This window comes from Anser brachyrhynchus, assembly GCF_964034855.1.
Source record: "Anser brachyrhynchus genome assembly, chromosome: 27".
NCBI lineage: Eukaryota > Metazoa > Chordata > Aves > Anseriformes > Anatidae > Anser > Anser brachyrhynchus.
The window spans coordinates 1,580,482-1,600,886 of record NC_137720.1 but is presented as its reverse complement, the minus strand read 5'-3'; the positions used below and the strand labels follow the sequence as shown (position 1 = coordinate 1,600,886).

The 20,405-nt window shown below is 45.0% G+C and overlaps 1 long non-coding RNA gene across 2 annotated transcripts in view; it reads right to left on the bottom strand.

The window, feature by feature from the left end:
* LOC308183433 overlaps window positions 1-20,405 on the bottom strand; it is a 100,537-nt gene that overhangs the window by 68,284 nt on the left and 11,848 nt on the right. Inside the window, exon 2 of one of the 2 annotated variants that reach the window (XR_013942439.1) lies at window positions 1,127-2,235. The exons of the other annotated variant lie outside the window; for it this stretch is intronic. This is a non-coding gene — a long non-coding RNA (uncharacterized lncRNA). Of the gene's footprint in view, window positions 1-1,126; window positions 2,236-20,405 lie in introns of those variants that run through there. 2 annotated transcript variants of the gene reach the window in all.

Below are 20,405 nucleotides of genomic sequence, written 5' to 3'. Positions count from 1 at the left end.
ATGACCTGGTGCTTGAACAATTAATTTTTAAGGTATAGCCTTTTTCTTCCTGTGCTGTATTTAGCTTTCTCCTAAACCATCAACAACATCAGGATTCCTTCTCTTTCCCCTTACGATCTGAAGAGCCTATTTAAACCTCACAGCACGGGCTCCATTTTCACAATCCATCTTTCATATTCTGCTTGAAAACAGTGAAGAACGGGAACCAAAATGCTCCAGGATTTACCTCAATTATTTCTACTCCATGAATCCATTGCCATTTCTCAGCCTACCTTGTTTTCAGCTGAAAGTCTTCCAGAGTTTCCCGGAATGCCTCGAAGCCGACCTTTTGTCACCAACGGGCACAGCCCCGCTGAACAGGGCGGCCACGGGGGGGGGGTAGGTGCTGGGCCAGCTAACGAGGGCTCGCAGTTGGATTCTGAGGGGACCAAAACCTAAATCGGAGCCAGCTCATCAGATAACGTAACTGAACCATTGCCGTTGGCATCAGCAGAAGAGCAGTTCTCAAAGCGCGAGCTTAAGGCCGAGGCCTTTGTGCAGGGCTCGTCTCCAGCTGCGCTGCCTTCACCGGGGATGAAGGCAGTGAACTGAGGGGGACGCTAACAGAGGAACCTCGCTGCCAGAAGCGCCGGTAGAATCAGGGCCATTTTCATCTCCAGACCCAGAATGCATGGTGATCACTAAAGAAACGTGAACCAGGAACAAGGCCATGTTATTCGGAGGTATTAATGGTGTGTATCTGCCCAAGGGCAGCACGTGAGGCAGGAATTGGTTCCTGCTGTTAGGAGACGCACCCCGCTGCAGGCATCTCCGGCCGCGTATCCGCAGGGCTTACACCCGACCTCGCAGCAACACCCTCACACAGCCCCCTGCCTGATTCGAACTTTCAGCGGGCGAGTGCTATCAGTCACTGCACGTGCAGGGACGCCAGCTTCAGCGTGACACGTGCAGCCCTGCCTTCCATCTGAGGGAACTGCCATTTCTGGGTTTTTGTTGTTATTTTTCATTACCCAGTAATATGTTGACTCTATAATTTGTGCATGCCTGCAATTTCTATGGAACCGTGCAAAACAAGGATCAGCAAGTCATTAGAGCATGTCTCTTCCAACCCATATGCTTTCATGGCAACATTAATCAAGCTAAGTAGAAACTCCCTTAATGTTAGACATTATTCTCTTCTGCTACACTAATCTAGCGGATTAGCTCTGCCATCTGTATATTAAAATTAGATATTTTGGTCTTTATTCTGTTCAGTTCCCCACTCGCCATCCTTTCCTTGCAATAAATCAGCTCTGGAATGCATTTCAGAAGTTTCGGTAATCACTAATACAGATGCCCCGAGTGGAAGGCAACTGATGTAGTTTCTCAGTTGTTTACGGTAGGCATTGTGTTGTAAAATTTACAGAGAGGGGTAACGTGGTAAATGGGGCTCCAGAATCATGCCCATACAAGGCTGGAAGGGGATCTGGATTTTCTGAGGCCACTCCCTACTGGAAGTCCCTCAAAGCACCTGTGCTGGCAAAGTTGCTGTGCTCGGTCCTAAAGCAAGCCCCATGGAACAGAGGAAGGAGAGGCTGGTAAACACTCAGCTTCAGAAAGAGAGAGACAGAAGTCAGGAGGAGAAGTATTCCTAAAGCAACTTCACTTTTAAAATGAAGATGTTCCCTGCCTGTCAGCCCCAGAACATGTTAGCCTCTGTAATTATTCTCAGGCTATTCTCCTACTCTATCAGCCAAAAGATCCACAAACCAGAACACATCCAAGGCCTGTCAGTCACAAGTAATTTTTCAGTCTCAGTGAGCTGATGGAAAATGCAATTTACAAAAAGGAATCAGCATCTTCCGTTCAGGACATCAGTAAGTGACACTTTCCAAAGATGCTCCGGTACCCTACAAGAGCTGCAGCTTGGATCCCTGAACCCCAGTGGGACTGGAGGTGCAGCCGTCAGAAAGCCAGTGCCCAGCACCACAGGCTCACAGCATCACCTGCGATCTCCCCTGCAGCAGGGCTCGGGTCCTCGTGCCCTGGCTGAGCTCCAGCACGGGCAGCCGCATCTCCACCCAGATGTCCTCTGTGTTTTCAAAGGAATACCTCCGTCACGGCCTCTTCTGGCTCTCAGCCGTTCAATAGCCTTGCTGCGCCCCGTTAAACAGATGGTGTCTTCTGTTTCAAAGAGAGCTGGTTTTCTTTTTGATAGACAGCGATGCTGCACCGGCTGCAAAAGTGCTTTAGGATCTTTTGGGGGCAAAGTGATTATATCTCAATCAATGATTTCAAGAAAGTAATTTATTGTTCCATCTTGGGAGCTTAAATTTAGAGTTTTAAAGCATTTCAAGTCCTATATGTGAGCAAACTAATAAGAGCTGCAACTAATGCTACACAGGCACATAACCAAAACATCTGAACAATCCTTCTATGATCAAGCTGATCTTGGAGCATTTGCACCTTGTACCCCATACTTATTCCAGGAAAATTACCCAAAAAATAACACTGTTTACTTGCATAGCAGTTTATTTCCATGGCCAGACTGCATTGTTCCATTAATTCCCATAGAGAGACAGTAATTTCTATCTCCTCTATACCAGACCATTGTCCTTTACACAAGGGTGTTATTTTCCTCTGTAAAAGCTGTGGGCTAAGAACGCTGGCAAAGAGTGCAGAAAACATGAAGCAAAAATTTCAAAGTTTGAAGTAGAAAAAGTAGCTGCTCAAGACAAGAATAAACCCTATTTGTCCCCTTGAAGTCATTTTAACTATTGAATCCCATTGGCTGTTGTCATTTTTCCACTATCTACTGCCACATGCTCTCGCTATATATAGAAACCCCACAGTGTTGCATCTTGACTTGGTGTTATGCATAATGATGAGGTGGCAGCCAGGTTTATTTTGAAGTAAGCGTTAGGTCACACTATTACTTTATGCCTGAGAGTTGAGCTTCCTTTGCCTTTAAAAACAGATGAGAATTAAACTGCAGTTTATTGCTACAAAGAAATAGTGGACAAATTACCCTGCTATGCCATACTGGTTGGGATTGTTAGTTAAAAGTGACAACCAGGACTATAATTTATATGCAGACTTTGGATTTAAACAAAGTCCCCAGCATTAAATCTTGTATTGTAAGCCCTCTTTTGTATTTCTGACTCATTTTGTGCTGGGAATCGTTTAACCATAGATTTTAACTGCTAATACACTTCCATGAAATGCAAAGAATAAATCAAAGTTACTGGATCATTCAAACTCTGAGTAGTTGTTTATATGACGTTTTTCTTCTACTGCTTCTGTATGGTTGCAGAGATGCTGTAAAATTATGATATACTGAACACATCTCACTGCCATCTTGGCAAACGCTGTTGCAAATAAAACCAACATGTTTAATTATTTTCTTAGTTATACACAGAATAAATGCTAGTAATAATAAAATATGCCACAAAAGGGCAGGTACAGCTGCTCATCAGATCACACCGCATATAGTAAGTCATAATTAAAAGAAAAATCTGAGAAATTCCTTTGTTTCCATCCCAGATGGAGATCCGGTGATCAGGCCAGGGACGTAGGAAAGGAGGGGTGTGAGTGCACCGCGTGCTGCAGGGCTCAGCCTCGGCGCGCCTTTGTCACGATTTCCAAGCAGCCAGCTGCCCTTCACCCCGTGCCGGGGTGCTAAGCTGGTGTTGGCAGGCACGTGCCACGCTGCTTTATCAGAAAGAAAGGATACAAACTCAGTTTTACTTCGTATTATTCTCTGTAAGACCCTGAATTGCTCAAACACCGTAGGTTGCCCAGGGTGAAGGCACCGTAAGTGAATGTTTTCTCCCTGGCTGTAGCTTGGACTGAAAACTGGAGGTGAAGCTGTTATCCCAGCACTGGTACTCAAACAGTTGGGGAAAATCTCCCATCTTTATCACCATTTACTGGAAAATGTTGTTTTTCCCCCCAGTGCCTGCCCCAGACACCGCTTCGGACACCAGAAGCATGTCAGCATTATAAAGCTCACACGCAGCACTCAGCCCCATGCCAAAACCAAGAGCCCACAGCCATGCTCTGAGGACACGTCCATCCATCAGGAAGCACCGAAGCCGTTCCCTGCCTCCAACCCTGGAGCTCCCCAGCACAGAACAGCCCGCAGTTACTGCCCTGGGCCCTCGCAGCTTGCCACAACCCACAGCAAGCGTCGGTCTCTGGGGACTGGGCTGGGGGAGGTGAATCCTCCATGACCCCCGTGGAACAGACGAAGGAACAGAGCTGTTTCCATAGAGCAGCAGGGAATGTTTAGAAGCACCTCATGCCATTCATTCCAAGAACTGCAGCCTGGCTGAAGTCCTGTGGCAAAAGAGAATGGAAGGGAAGGTGCCACGGAAGCTACAAATCACAGACCTCTCTGTAAATCAAGCCTCTATATTCATTAATCCCAAATTAGCCCATTAAAATAAAGCAGCAGTTGATTAATATCCTTAAGTAACACTTACAGTTGAGTGAGAACTTGATGCTAATATACTTGATATTACAGTGCATTAATAAAGAGACCGTCTCCATCTAACAGAGATGCTTTTGGAACTCAGCTCTTAGCAAAAACAAACTTAACGAGAAAAAACAAGGCACAGCAGAAGAAAAGCTGGTGTCAGTAAGGAAAGCATGAAGGGATGCTTCTCAGAGGAAGACAACAGCACAGGAGGACAGAAGGGAGATTTTTCAGGGGAACGCTTCCCATGTCGGAACACACCAGTTCCTGCAGAAGTTGCCCTGGGAGAAGTTCCAGTTCCAGAAAAATTCGCTAAACACGAGGGGGAGGCAGCAAGGACACCCCAGCAGTGAGCGCCCTGGAAATGGCCTCAGGGAGTCCTGAAGTGCAGCTTCTGACCTGCACCGGGCACATCTCCAGGGGGGAGCGCGGGGCTGCAGACCCTGAGCGGGAGCAGAGTGACCCCGAGGCTGAACTGGGGAGGAAAAGGGACCTGAGTGTTTCACGTTCTGCTGGGGCCATTGGCCATAAACGTCCCTTAACTTGCATGTCGTTATCCTTCTAGTGAGGTCAACAGAGCACAATTTCTAGATAGCATTTAGTACTGAATAGAAAGGACGTTTTAACAATGGATACATTGGGAAACAGAAATAAAAATAATTCAGAATAATTTGGTACAAGTACAGCAAATATTAAGCATAACAGGCCTGATTTTCCAGCAGCGTAGGAGGACTTCAACTTGGGAGTAAGCCCCACGCAGGGCTATTTTACGCAGCGCCGGCTGCATGGAGCAGCCCGGGCCCAAGGAGAGCTCGGCCCCAAGTCATCGCTCGGCTGGGATTTCTGCCTTCCACTTCTTCTCTAGATTTCAGTGCCAATATTCTGCCTGCAGGCTTGTTGGACAAATTAAAGTGACAAAACTCAATATGGAAATTAAGATCATTAACATATTAATCAAACTGTCGATATTATAAAAACTAACACGAGCCTGCCAAATAATCGTCTTACTAATGACTTAAGGCCATGCCTTTTGCCAGTTAATGTCGCAACCTGCTCCACTTCCACTTGTCCACTTCCAGATGTTGGGAATGGATAGACCAATTCGCTACGGCAAAGATCATGTTATCTTCGTGCGATAATTACTTTGGAATTTAATTGCTTTCCGTTCTTAAGAAAATTCTGTTCCTTAATTACATGAAGTTGAGAAATAGCAAAGGAAAGATTCCAAACTCCAGTTTTCTGCATCCAGATTCTTAATCACATCCAGTGAAGCTTTTTCAAGTTTCCTAAGTGTTAGATGCAAGGCAACATATACAGAACAATTGTCACACACATATCTTGCAGATATATTTTCCTGAAAAAGGCTTTTCCAGAAATCTGTGGGTGTCCAAATTCAGCATCAGTACTGTCATTAATAAATGAAATATGAAATGAATGAAATTTTGACATGTCTCCAAATGTTAACATTTCAAAATTTGACTAAGCTACATTTATCAAAAACAAATCCCAGTAAGAAAATGTGACTGTATGGAAAAAAAATTGGCAGTGATTCTAATCAAAGAATAAAATCAGGAAGCAGTGCCAATAACTTAGTAAAACATTTGCTAGTGTCCATTTTGCAAGAAAATCTGAAGCAACTTTGCCTTTATAAAGAGGAATTGTGCTTCTGGACCAATTAATATTTAGTTGCTTATTAATTTGTGAGATGGTTTTACAAGAGGCAATAAACTATTCAGAACAATTTTGCAAACACTGACTTAGCATTCGCATGTTCAGCACCTGAACTAGAAATGTTTGTCTTTTTAGTTCTACAGCCAAGCTATAAAAGCTTTGAAAACTGGGGTTCTGCTGAAGACTGACAAACAGCAAGTGAGGACGGCGGAGCACTAAGTACATATTCTTTCCCCCATCGCTGACATTTCCTCCAATGACACAAGGTCATGCAATTAATGAATGGCAAAGCAAAGCCATGAAAAATGGATATTAATGAAGTGTAACTCTGAGTAATAATGCCATAAGCAACCTCTGATAACAAACACATTTCCCTAATAACATCTTCAATTATCTTCATTAATGTTTGTCCCTGGCAAGATGTGCAGCCTGGCCCTCCAGGACCACGGACTGAGCACATTTCAAACACTAAGTGCCTCCTCCAGCTTATTCAGGAAAGTGCTTATTGATGGATAGCTTAAATGATGATAATATGCATTTATCATAATTTTTCAGTAACATATGCCTTCTTCATGTCATCAAGAACTTGAAATTTGAATAAGATTGCTTGCATTACCCAGGAGACCTATGGGCTCCAAGGAGACATGAAACACCGCCTGTCAGAGATCAGCTCCTCGCACTGACGATATCACCAGCCTTGCTAACAATGGCCTTGGTCCACCACAAGTGCTTTTTTCTCTGCCACACGCTGGATTTCAGCTCAGGTCCAGTTGTTCCTGGAGAATATGCACATCACATCCCACTCCGTTCTGCTCTTCCTATTTAGAACGAGCTTTGAGCTTCTGAAAGACGCCAGACGGCAGCTCTAGGAAATTAAATCCTTTATTCAGAATTTAGCTCAGCATGTTCTGACATCTCCCTCAAATTGGCTCTCAAGTGTTTGAGCCCTATTTTGGAAAGGAAAATTTCCAAGGAGAGGAGAGGTTATCAGTCAGCAAACCCTGGTGAGGCATCTGACAAAGACGGAATAATTAGTGCTTTCGGTAAAAGCAACTTTTAGGATACGGCCTTTATCTCTAGTTGAAAAATGAAAGCGAGGATTTCTGAAAACACTTTGAGCCACTTACTGTGAGCAAAGGACACGAAAGTACCTACAGCCCACCCACTCCTTTCTGACGAACAGCTCTAGGCCATGCCTGGTTCATTCAGGCTGACAGAACCAAACTATTTCGTGCATTTGCTCACCTTCTTTCAGTTCCAGGCTTTTGCTGACTTGAATTTTTGCGTTAAGACATTTTGAGCAGTAGAGCTGACATAAGCAAAACTTCCTGGGAAGGTCCCTTACGGGCCATTATCAAAACTATTTTTCTCATCTTTGTGCATGCAAAAATCCAGTCTTTTAATGATCACAAGTTCAATTAAAAATTGCATATAGTCCAAGTATTGAAGGAATGGAAACTATGTAAGAACTTCTCATTATTCTTCGCAAGTTGCTCAAAGTCCCGTGTGCTGGGAAGGAAAATCTGGAACAGATTTTCATGTCATCACTGAACCTTGCCTAGATATTTTTATAGTAGCTTAAATTTAATAAAGTCATTATCTGTAAATTTGCTCTCCTCTCCTTTGAATTAGAAAACATTTAGTCTCAACCCCTGCAGCCCTACTGTGATCATGCTGAAATGGTAATGAGGTTATGTCTCAATCTCGTCCTCCCTGGTGGAAGCAGAGTGAGTCTTTTTGACTCAGGAACCTCATTTATCTTGAGCGAGTTATTCTGTTAGTATTGTTGTTACTATTCGCAAGAACGGTGACAGCTGAGGGGGAAGGTGGAGAAGAGGAAGGAACAGCACTTTCATGGTGGGGTAGTTACTGGTAGAGTTTGGTTACAGCTTGCTGAATCTATAACAAAAATAAAGATACCAAGTTCAAAGCCCCAGCCAGGCCTGCAGGTGCACAAGTTATGCTGGGGCCAGGAAAAGGCTTTTGGGAGCGACCATGCCATGCCCCAAAGGTGGGCTTTGGGTCATGCTGAGCCCTGCCCTGGGCCCCAGTGGTCAGGGCAGCCTTTCCCACGTGACAAGTTTCTTTTTTTTAAACCAGTTCCATACAAAACATTCACAGTTCTGTGGAAATCCCCAGCGATGCAACAAAAAGTGAAGAAAGGATGGAGATGCCTGTGCATGCAGGGCTTTTTAGAGAGTTACACATATCAGCACGTTCATGTGGTTCGCCACCTTTCCTTTTCATTAAAAGCCTTGCACAGGTTTTGGATGCATTATAGAAACACTTTTCTTCTGAAGTTTTATTTGTGTTGACCTCAAGGCACACAAACCACAATTACAACATTGTGCCGTAGTCCAGCTCACCACTAAAATGACAGCCTTGAAATTGTAGATCTGCCCATTGTAAGGCTCCAGAAAAAAGGCCTTATCCTTGCCAGAGAGAGGCTTCAAGATGAGAGACAGTGGAAGACAGAACAGTATTTTTGTGAGTAGAGAAAGAAAGGGCAAAACAAACACGTCCGTGGTGTTGCTGAAGTGTGTTTTCCAAGTGCCTGCATTGTTCCCTAAGAGGAGGCTTTTAAACTTGACCAGATTCAACCTCTGCTGAAATGCACGCACACGAGGAGAAGCAGTACAAGTACTCCACACGCCTCATGCTCCAGCCCCTCTGATCACCAATCCCCATCACACCAGGGGTGCTGCTGCTGGCAACAGCTCCCGGCGGCGGTGGCCGTGGGCTGCAGCCCCCCACCGCAGCACAGCACAGGACTTCGGCTGCCTGAGCTACCAACCCACCCTCAGTCCGGAGGGCGGCTGGCTGGCAGCACAGGGGAAGGTGGCACCATCCCTGGGGGCAGCTTTGCTTGGAGGGGTGAGGAAGCCTGCCACAGCCACGAAGGACAAAGAGCCATCCCGCGGGAGCCACCACGAGCCCCACCACCCTGTGACTTAAGCAGCCATCAAGCCCCTTGCTGCAATGCCCTCCTGCAGCTCCCGATGGGTTATTCACCAAGATGCAGAAAAACAGGGGGGGTGCGAGGTGTTGAATGTCAGCTCCCTGAGCCAGACTGCTTTACCGGTGTTGCAGAGGCATTTCCATAGAATAAGGAAGAAAAAAATTAGGAAAAGGTGTGAATAATGCACTTCTACCCGTCTATCCCTGCTTGCTGTAACAGATTGGTAAAATAACTTCATCCACCAGTTTATTAACAGCTTGCCCTCTCTTGTATCTCACCTTCATAATGAGATAGAGCAGATATGATGGATTACATTTTGCCTCCTGCTTCCATCCCGAATGAATTATCATTTCACTCTTCTCTCTGTCTCGTGGTTCAGCTGCCTGCAAGCCCATTAAGTGTTGGGAAGTAGCGGGGGAGATGAAGCTATGTGATGTAAAAGGTAAAGGTCCGGCTGAGAAAGCAGTTTTAATTTTCAGACTGGAAGACGTGAAATTAAAAGAGAATGAGGAGATTCTCTCACATTCCATCTGGCAGCGCTACAAAAACAAACACAAGAATCCTATTGCAGGGACTATCAGAGCACACAGCTCTTGCTAGCAAAATGCTCTCCCTCAGTAGCTGAGGGCTCGGAGCCCAGCCGCACTCAATCACTACAAGCCAGGCAAGATTTTTTCCCCCAACCAAAATGCCTTATTCTGCAGCTCTGCCCCAGCGAAAGCCCTCCAAGAGCCAAATATTCCCAAAGTCATCACTTTTGTCCTGCTCTGTCAGGAACTGCTTTATACCATCTCTCTTCACAGGAGCACAGGAGTTTTACCCCCCCATCAGAACAGATCGTCTGAAATGTAACATACACTTTGTGCATCTTAAGCAAACTCCTGCATAACAAAGAAATCGGTTTTTCGAAGCATACTGAATGCAATTCTGCTTCGTCTCGGCTAGAAAGTCAAGATGCATCAAGATTACAGATACACCACAGTGCCACTAAATGTCTGGTTTCTTTTCCAGAGAAATAAGCTACTTCCTGACCCCAATCATTACCTTGTTTCCTTGAAGTATCAGGACTGCTAACACTTGCAGATTTTGCCCTGACCCCTGTGATGACAGCTGGTATTTAAAGTACCAAGAGTTAAAGAAAAAAAATGCTAAGGATGATACAGAGCCACGCTGCAACCCAAAGAGCTCTGAATGTCCCACTCCAAATGGGACTGTTGGTTTGAGACATCCGAGCAGCATAACCAAGCACTTGCCAACAGAAGTAAGGGTTGCAGAGCCTGGCTCCTTGTATTTCATCTTTGTTGTATCTTTTGGCAGTAACTTTGAGTAATTATACATTGAGTAAAGACATGACAGCTACCTTTCCACTTTAAAGTCAATTTAGCACTATGAAAATTCATGAAGCAAAAATTAATAAGCTTCATGCAGCTTCAGCACTGACCTCTGTTTTTTCTTTCCCTCTTTGCCAAGAATTTGTTACCAGTTCTACTACCAAGAGTTGATTCTTCCCCAACAGCCAGGAAAAAATACCAAGGAACTTGTTACCTCTAGTAGCAGCAAGAAAATCTTCCACCTATCAGCACTACAGCCTTAACAGCTCACTTACATTTTGCGCTCACACAAACTTTCCATTCATTTTTTTTGTTGTTTATAAACACTTTAATGAGAAAGACAGGTCCAACCACCATTAACAAAACATTGTAAATGAGTATCTGAGGGCTAATTGATGGCAGCTGTTCCTAAATGGGAAAACTAAATCATAAAACAATTTTGGCTTTTGATAAATGTGAGTTGCTCACTCCAAACCACAAAGTAAAAAAAAAAAGAGAAGGTTCGGCTCCCTCCTAGCAGCTTATCAGGCACTTTTAATTTCCATCTTCAGAATTTCATGCTGTGATGAGAATACAAAACATTGATTTTGCTGGCGCCTAGGATGTAGGACAAGATCTCAATTTGATTCCAGTTACCCTGCGTTCTATGCAGTCAGGCGAATTACTAACAAGAGCAAGGCCCGTCCCTGTGGAAGTTCTCCATCACCCACACGCAGCACGGCTGTGCCTACGCTGTGCCTGCTGGGCACACACATGCATAATGCCTGCAGGAATATGCTAAATGCTCACTCAGCGATCACACAGGCAGGACTAGAGCGCACTGCAGAAGTGGGTTTACACCTTTTTGGGGGGCTATAACCCAAGTTCCAGCCTGCTGCTCTCCGCAGATGCCGAGCTCCGCTGACAGATATCGAATGACTTTGAATGTCATGTTCAACGCAGCTTTGTAGGAAGGGCTTTAGCTTATGAGGATTAAAACCTAAACACTCAGATCCTGTGTTCTGGATCTAATAATCCCGTAATAAAATATCCATAAGCCTCAGAAGAGGAAAGAAAGTAAGAATAGAATAAGTTTGCCATCATTTCCTGAAAAATATGGATGGCATGGAAACGTAGATCCAAACTCGCCCTCCTGAACAAAGCACGGGGTGAAACAAGAGCAGAGCAACTCTGAAAAGACAAGGAATAGACTTTGACAGATGGATGTAAATGTGCCTTTCAGTGCAGGGGAACAGTTGATTCTAAGGCATGAAATCAAATTAGTGCATCTGCAGCTGCCTATGTGTCATCCAGATTCATATTTTACACACTAAAGACATTTTTTAACCTCATGTTAGCTACACTTTTTTTTTTTCAAATATTACACTTTCCAGGATTTGCAAAACGGTATTGGCAGGTATTAAAATGAAAGATGAAGCAATGGCGCAATCTGTCTCCTTTTCTATTGTAACATGACAGAAATCTTTTTTTTGGACTCATTTACCATCAGGTAGGAGAAGGCAATTGGGAAAAATTAAAATCCCAGCCTCAGCTTCATCAAGAAATGCAAAAACTCGCCAAAAGCTGTAGTGAAACAGCTCTGCCTTTAGCGAGGATATCCCCCCGACTTCCCGCTCAGTTTGGGGCACGGGGCCTCGCGCCGCCCTGCTGGAGGAAGACCAGCACCGGGAGCTTCCCCAGGAACCCACCACCGACCCCGGGCCGCGGCGCAGGCCCCGCAGCGGGCAGGGCACCATGGGCTCCTCGCCCACTAGCATGCACAGCTGCCTCTGGCCCCTCTCCTCAAGGAGCCAAGCCCCACCTGTGAAGAGCGACTGTTTTCCCATCAGCACAGAGCCCGGTTTCCCCAGTTTCAATTTCCGCGTGGATGCCTTCACGTGCGGCCCTGCCCCGCTCCGCAGGCCTGAGGCACGGCAGCTGCTGCCCCTCCACTCAGCGCCCTCCACCCCGGCTGGGAGCCCGGCCCCACTCGGTGTCCTCCATCCCAGCCCCACTCAGCACCCTCGATCCCAGCTCCAGCCCCGGCTGCTCCCAGCTTCAGTCTCGGCCTCCCCATGCAAATAACCAGGCAGCACAGCTGCCCCCAGGCAGGCCTGGCACAGCCCTGGGGAAGGTGCGGACGATTCTCACTTCCCTTTCTTCTACGAAAAGACGTACTCTTTCCCACAGAAAACCGTCTTTGTTTCTCGGTATGAGCTGACAGCTGCACAAAGCCGTCAGAAGGCTGCTGCTGCCCTGGCTCTGAGGGGACCAGGAGCTGGGACGAGCTCGGCAGTTACCGGTAACGGCCCTGCTGCGCCCGCCTCCACCCGCAGGGACCCCCCAGCGCTGAAAGTGAAGAGTATTTTTAATCTGGAGTAGAATCAATGCCTACAGCCAGTTTGGGAACATCTTTGGTGCTTTTCTCTGTCCTGGTGGGGTGTATGTCCTCCTTTTTGTTCTAGAGTGGCTTCAGACCAGCAAAGGATCATAGATTTATACGTGTAAAAATTAAGTTTTCCTTGATAAAAACTTATAATGGGCTTATAATGTAGTTGCACTGCACAAAGGCCATACGGAACTTAAATGATAAATAATAAGAAAAAGTATTTAAAAGTAAGTCTTGTTTACAATCTTGAAAACTTTTGTACTCAGTGTTTTTACCTTAAAGTCTAGGTTACTCGCTATTTCAAAAACATGAAACAATGCAGACAGCACAGATGATTAAAATTTGTTGTCCAATCTCCAACAAACACTATTGTACTACACTTCAACAGTGATTACGAGATACCTGCCTACAGACCTCAGAATTGATCAAAATAAAAAGCTGAACTTGTACAGTTTTTATAACCAGTTCCTGAGGGTTTGGTCAAATTCAGTACAGGATAAAATTAAACAGAGATTGATTTATGTAGAAGGAATTGTAGTTGCGAGGTTGGTGAATTGTACATGCTGCAAGGGGGAATGGCTATTGCCTGAACACAAATCAGAGTAATTGTAACGGAAATAGGAAGACAAAACATACAACTTCGTTCCTGTTTTCTTTCCAATGCAAGTACCAGGCTAATCAGTAAACCAAAACCAATGAACAAATACATGAAGAGTGATTATTTTCTTGTAACACGATGAGACAGCAAAATAAAATTATTAGAGTTTCACACGTCCTAACCATTTGATTCCTTCCCTAATGCTGCACTGTCATACCCTGTACAGGAGAAAGTCCAGACAATATCTTACAAAGCCAACATTTCATCAAAGGGGCCTGAGTATTGCATCCTGACCAGAATTATTTCTTTGTGCCTCCATTAAAAATCAGAACTCACGGCTGCTGAGTCATTCATTGGAGAAAAAAGATAGCTTTTTGCTATCTGCCAAGGAGGCCTAACCTGGTAGTTTGGCATTTTTCAGCTTCTGTTGTTGTTTTTCCACCATCCCAAGAGGTGCCTCAGAACCCAGCAATATTAACGTGGATGAACAAGAAGGTGCGAGGAAAAAGCTGCCCTGAGGGTATCAGCTGCGGTGAGGAGGCTGTTCCCCATGCACTATTCTCATGTGTAAAAGCCTCTGAACTGTCAAAAGAAAAGCCCTGGAAGAAAGTTATTAAAAGTTACATCAGGAAGTCAAGTTACTTGTTCTGCATCCTAGGCCCTCCTGAAAAGCCAGAACCTAAATCACTGTTCACTGTTCTTGTAGTAGGGAAAATCCCACTTGGGCATCGAGAACCCTCTAAGCAAAACAGCACAAGCTATTACTGCAGAGGCTTCATAACTGAAATAGTTCTAGCATTATGTCTTCTGTGAACTACTGGAGCTTCAGTAGTGATGTTGCTTGAGCACCAGTTAAAAAATCTAGTAGGAAATTTCTGGATTAAGACGCGATCCAAGAGCAGCCCTTTTTATGTAGGTATTTCTTCTCTGACTCAGCAATACCACTGGTGAATAATACTGCTTGCAAAGCATCTCTGACTTCATCAGTCCTTTAGCCTACTCCAGTACTGGACTGCTTCCCCCTCATCACACCCCCGTACCACATTTCATTTCCTTGATAATCTAGTGATGTCTGTCATGTTACCATTTAAAATCCCCTGTTCTTACATGCATGTTACATTTGTGACGCCCACTGTGGTTGCACACCGCAAGCAAAGTGCCAAATAATGCAGGGAGAAAGGAGAAATCAAAGCGTTTTTAGAAATCCTAAGCTTGGCAAAAGCTGTATGTAATTTTGCTTAGGTTGCAAGTTGGCTTGAGAAAACTGTATCAAAGCACCATCATCTCCAATTGCCTGAGCTTTACTCTAAGCTTATTTGTACTGCTCATTGTACCGCCCAGACTGACAGCTCCAAAAACCATATATTTTCTATTTATGCAAGAATAAGAAGCAACAACTCAGCAAAAGCAGACATATCTGATATGTTTCCCTAATACCAGACCTAAGCTGTTGACCTGAGAACATCACCTAGAAGCACTGTGAGCCCACATTTCAGTGCTGCCCCTATTTTTCTTTAAGCTCGGTACTTGTTGGAAATGCTTATAAAAGACAGAGCCAGAACTACAAATTGACAGTCCAGTAGTGAGCAGTCAATGAATATTTCACGACCAATCTGCTCTTAAAGTCTATGAGGCTGCATACAAATGAAAACAGAATATAATAAACACTTAAACCTCTTGGAACACCTATCCCTCCAAAAAAACACTGCTCAAACCGTGAAAGCTCATTTACCCTAAACCCACAATGCACTATTTGTTGCATTCCAATTCCAATGTAAAATTCCCATTTGGATTGATTTTACAGTGCTCTGGCTTCATCCATCACTAGTAGCAAAGAGCCCTTTATTGAATTTCTGGAGAAAACGAAGATAAGACTGGAAAACTCATAGCAGCTCTACAATCCTGGCTCTGCAGTTGGACCATCCCCCTATTTACCACTAGGTTCAAAGGCATCTGAAATTCCCAGTGTTTTTAACTCAGACTAAAGGAGAAAACTGCAATTTCTATAGCAGTCTTTTTAAATAAAAAGTTTTATCTGAAAATTTGTTAGTACAAGTGATTTCAGTGGGTTTGTCCCTGGCGATAGATGAAATGTTCTCATAATGCATCATTTCCTGATATCTGGATGCAAATTACAGGAGCTGTATTTCCTGAAATCAGCATAAAAAAGTTGCAGTGCATTAGGCTTGGGAGTAAGCTGGGCTGTCAGTATAATATTTCTATTACAGCAACTCTCCAATTGGAAAAAAACAGCTCATCTTCACGTACAATAAAAATAAATACATCAGTTTGCTGCTGCCATTTTGGAACCTTTTGACACTTACACTATTTACATGCTGTACACAGTTTATAATAAACAATTAAAACTTTCTTTTCCTATGTCGGATAAAGTCAGTTTCAGTACCCATGCCGTAGAGGTCCATGAGCAATGCCCAGAGTGATGCTGTACGCTTTGCCAAAAATCTTCATTGCCCAATCTACCCGCCCTTTTTGCATGCCTGACAACAAACAAAAACCAACCACCTTTCAGGAGAACTTATTTTTGTGCAGGGGTTCTGCACAGCCCTCTAGCAATGAAATGCAACCTCCCCTCCTGCTTCTCAGCGAAGGGGGACGGCTTTGGGATTTGTAGGTTTTGCAACTCACGCAGCGCAGAGCAGCTTGGAAAACAATCCGAGAAAATAGATGGGCCTTTCAGATCCGCTGCCTTGTGGTGTGCTGCCAAATACACTCCTAGAAATACGTGAGCGCGCGGTAATACTGATGCAGCAAGCTTTTGACGCGGCCCTGTCCACACTTAAGGCAAGTTGTCCATCTGAGGAGCTCCCAGCGAGGCTGCGGGCAGGGCACAGCACCCTGGCAGGGTGCGAGCCACGTGCCGAGGGATTCGGCCTCACGGCAGCACCGAGCGACTGCATTTCCCTTCTGTATGGAAACGTAACTTAGGCCAAACACACCCCTTCCCTTCACAGCCCCAGGATCAGACGAGGACCGTCACTAGAAACTGAATTTCCTAAGCCCCACTGCCACTGTTACCGTGGTCACTGCACTTCCCACGCAGAGCATGGTTCACCCCAGCACCAAACAGCTACGAGGTGCTCCCAGCCGCACACACACGAGCACCGGGAAGCCCCGCAGGAGACCGGAGCCCATTTACAAGCAGTTTTCCTTGCTCTTCTGTCCCTGGCTGCATAAAGACAAGAAGAAACTGCGATATTAACTTAAAAATGTAACTTAAATACTGGATGGCAGCATTAAAGCCTGGCTACACGAGTGGTGCTGAGAGCCACACGCAAGCCAGGAGGAAGAGCCGGCGCTGAGCTGTCTCAGAGCCCCCTCTAGCGCGGCTCCCCGCACGGCCAGACAAACGGCTCCTCGCAGTTAAGCTGTCAAGCCTAATATATTTATTTGTTTCTGTGCTGTTAGAATGATTTCTGTGCAACCATGTTATTATTTATGGCTATTGTCAAGAGAGGGAAAAATTTAAGGGAGTTCAGAGTCAGCTAGTTTGCACGGCGTGCACATCGGTGCGCGACAGAGCCCTGCTTTGAGAGACCTATCGCTCGCTGACACGCCGAGAAATTAGATAAAGGTCTTTAGCATTGTTATATAGGCTAGATCTCACTGGGAAATACTGCAGAGAGACCTGTAAAGATTCCACCCAATCTTGGTAAAGAAGTTTATATCCTTAATTTTCCAACGCAGTTCTTCTGTCACACTAGACGTTTCGCTCGGCAGTCGAACGGCCGGTTAATCATACAAGTCTAAACACAGAAGTAAAGTGCCACGATAAATAATATTTGCAAATAGACTCGGCTGAATTTCATCAAATGTAAGGAACGATTCTAGGCCCTGAAACAATTTCTCTTATCAGATCACACTTCCATATTTTTATAAAATATTTTTGAGCCTCGCTTATGAAATCATATTCAGCTCCTAAAATCTCCTTGAGGCACAGCACAGCAGAACATAGCCCAGCTTGGAGGGCTTCCCGAGGAAACCACAGGGTGTGATTGAAGCTTACCAAGTCTCTATCAGTTCTACCTACAAAGGAGGGAACACAACCATAAAATTGGGATAAAGATAACCAAGGAAAACCTGCCTTCCAGTGGAGGAGCGCTGCATCTTTCTGCATGAGCGCCTTGCCCCAGGTCCTTCCCACACCCCCAGGGGGGCCCCACAAGCAGCTCCCTGGTCGTCCCCGTGGTTCAGCCCCAGCTGCCCCCCATTTCTCCTATGGGCAGGTCGGGATCTCTCCTTGCCACAGCCCTGGGGGCTGCAGGCCTTGGGCGCCCCCAAATCCTGGTGCCAACCAGGATGTTCCCAAGAGGAGGCAGAGGCGTTCTGTGCAGGGCAAACAAGGCGATGGCTCAGTACTATCAGAACTTGAATTTGTGGGTAGGAATAAGAAACTATCCCAGACTCCTGCTCTTCACATCTCAATTGGTTTTTCTGTGGCCTACAGGTAGCAAGGGACAACAGCTGGCACTCCTGCAGCTTGTGAAAGATGCCTTAAGAGGGCTGTCTAACCAAAAAACTTGGCTGTGCGTTTCTAGTAGAGCTCATAAAAAAAGCTGTTCTCTCTCCCTGAAAACCTCTCCTTCCTTAGGACTTTCTCAGAGACTCTTGAGCTCAGAAGAGCTGGTCTCAGGAGTGTTCTCCATCACTGTCCTCACAGCGCGTGCAAAGCCCTCACCATGAACTCTGGCAAACTGTCCTTTTGATTTGTGATGCTCACAAAAGCATCAAGGCTTCAAGGTGCTGAGCAGAGGAGGATCAGGCTGAGTTCCCTGCTTACTCTGCTGCTGGAAAAAGAATATTTTATCCTCCTCCAAGTCTCACATCCAGTTATTTTATTTAAACATAATACCTCTATTACCTTTGATTTTTAATCAAGAAATAACTACTAATTTCTTACATGGTCCCATGAGACCCCCACAGACAATTGGGGGTCTTAGCCACAGAAGACTTATGCAACCACAGCTCTGTCATCGTGTCCTACCTTTGCTCCTTATTTTTATGTAACTTTATTTATTTGCTATCTGTTGCCTACATACTAAAGTGTAACCTCTCAGCAGCAGCAGCTCAGTGCTGAAAGAGGCCCTGACCTGAGCCCTGTGGCAGGAGTGCACCAACGAGCACCACCAGGGACGAGGCAGGAGTTCCTGCACCTGAAAGGGCTTCGAACACTGCGCTGGGAAGGAGACCCCTCCCCTGACACCTGTGCCACTTCCCACTGACCTTCCAGGAAGCAGCCCAGAGCTTCGGAGCAAACTCTCGCACAGGGCGTTCTCCATCAGCAGCCTCCCACGTCCGGGGCCAGTTCTCTCCTGACGCCGTACAAAGGCACCAGAACCAGGGAGAGCTGTCCCTCAGCCAGGCTCAAGTCCCTGCTTTTTTCCCTGGGGGCCTTATGTGAACACAAAGGCCTGTACCTGCTTTCTGTACTTTGAAACATTAATCTTCTTGCAGGTCCGGTGGACTTCATCACAGGAAGCTGAGGAGGGTTCTCCTTTCTGCTCCCACTTGTTCCCCATACTTTACATTCATGTCTCAGGTGGAAGCTTTGGAGGCTATGCCCATAGTAGAGTGGAAGTCAAAAAAGGAGATGGGAATTGGAAAAAAAATGGATGATTGAATACGAAGTAGGAGACGTTGCAAAGACAAAGTCTTTTTTTTTTTTTTTTAACAGTTCTGTATAGTGCAGATGTGAAAAAAACACCCACAGCAATATAGGTTAAGGAACATTAGTCAATAAGAAAGAGAATAAAAGCAGGCACTAAAACAACAGAAATAATGACTTGACTTTCCAGATTTTGATTCTAAAATGTCTGGTGCCCCAGGCAATTATCTGAAAAATTTTTCAGCACAGAACCTCACTGTTTTGCCTCATATAGTTGTAGTTAACAAATATTCCCTCTGAGTGTGTGTGTGTGTGTGTGTCTATGTGTATGAAGCACTGACAGACAGCCCATAGCTATATGGAACTGTCAAGAGGGAACAGCAGCAAAAGCAAAAAGAAATATTAGAGTAATATTTCTTAGGCATGGAAAAAAATTCCCCTTCCTATATCTGAGGGAGCCACAACCTTGAACTGCCTAATCCATGGTGCCATTTGCAGGGAACCCCACGGAAAGCCTTTCCTCCACAAGGAAGGTCCCACCACCCCACCTAGCCTCCTGTTATCATCTTCGGGATAGTTTCACACCACAGGGACACTTTTCTCAGTGGTCTTCGCTGAACTGCTGTGCCAGTCCAGGAGAAGATGTTTCCATGTTTCTGAAAAAAGGCACACCTGGTTTGGATCACCAGAGCCTTTCCCTTTCCTCTTGTTGGTTATGCCTCTGCCATGCTGGCTAAGCCAAGTGGTCCTGCTGCAGCCCCAGACTCCATCCGTGTGCTAACTGGGAGGGTTGTAAGACCAAATCATCAATATTTAACAAATAACTGTTCCACAGCACACTTCCAGATGCTCTTGCTCTCATTATTGCCTTATTGCTTACGAAGTCAATAGTATGTGACATTAAATATACAATCTGACTCATCTACATACAAGTAAACATCCATGGCCTGAACTGAATCCCTCTGCCCACATGCAAGGTACACAGGAGGCAATGGTATCAGTCTGGAAATTCACCCTAGCATAAAAAATATGTATTAAAAAATAATCAGTCATTTCCCTTCATTTAGATTTCCCTTGTCTGAACCACATGAATATCTGTAATCCTGCATTTGATTACAAAATTGCTTTTTATTCCATTTAAGGCTGTTTCATCTCTTATCCAGGGATGTGGGAGGACTCTGAGTTGTGTCACCTTCTAGTCTTTGCCAATAATGTCATAATTTGATATGGAAACTATGCATACTATTATATTCAAATTTGATATTTAAAACATGCTTTGGCAGACAGCTGCCTTCTATTGGTACATTTATCTGATTTCTCTCTGCCTTTTTATTCTGAAAATACTCAGAGGGAATATGTCGTATCACATTTTCGTTATGCACACTGAATCTATATAACT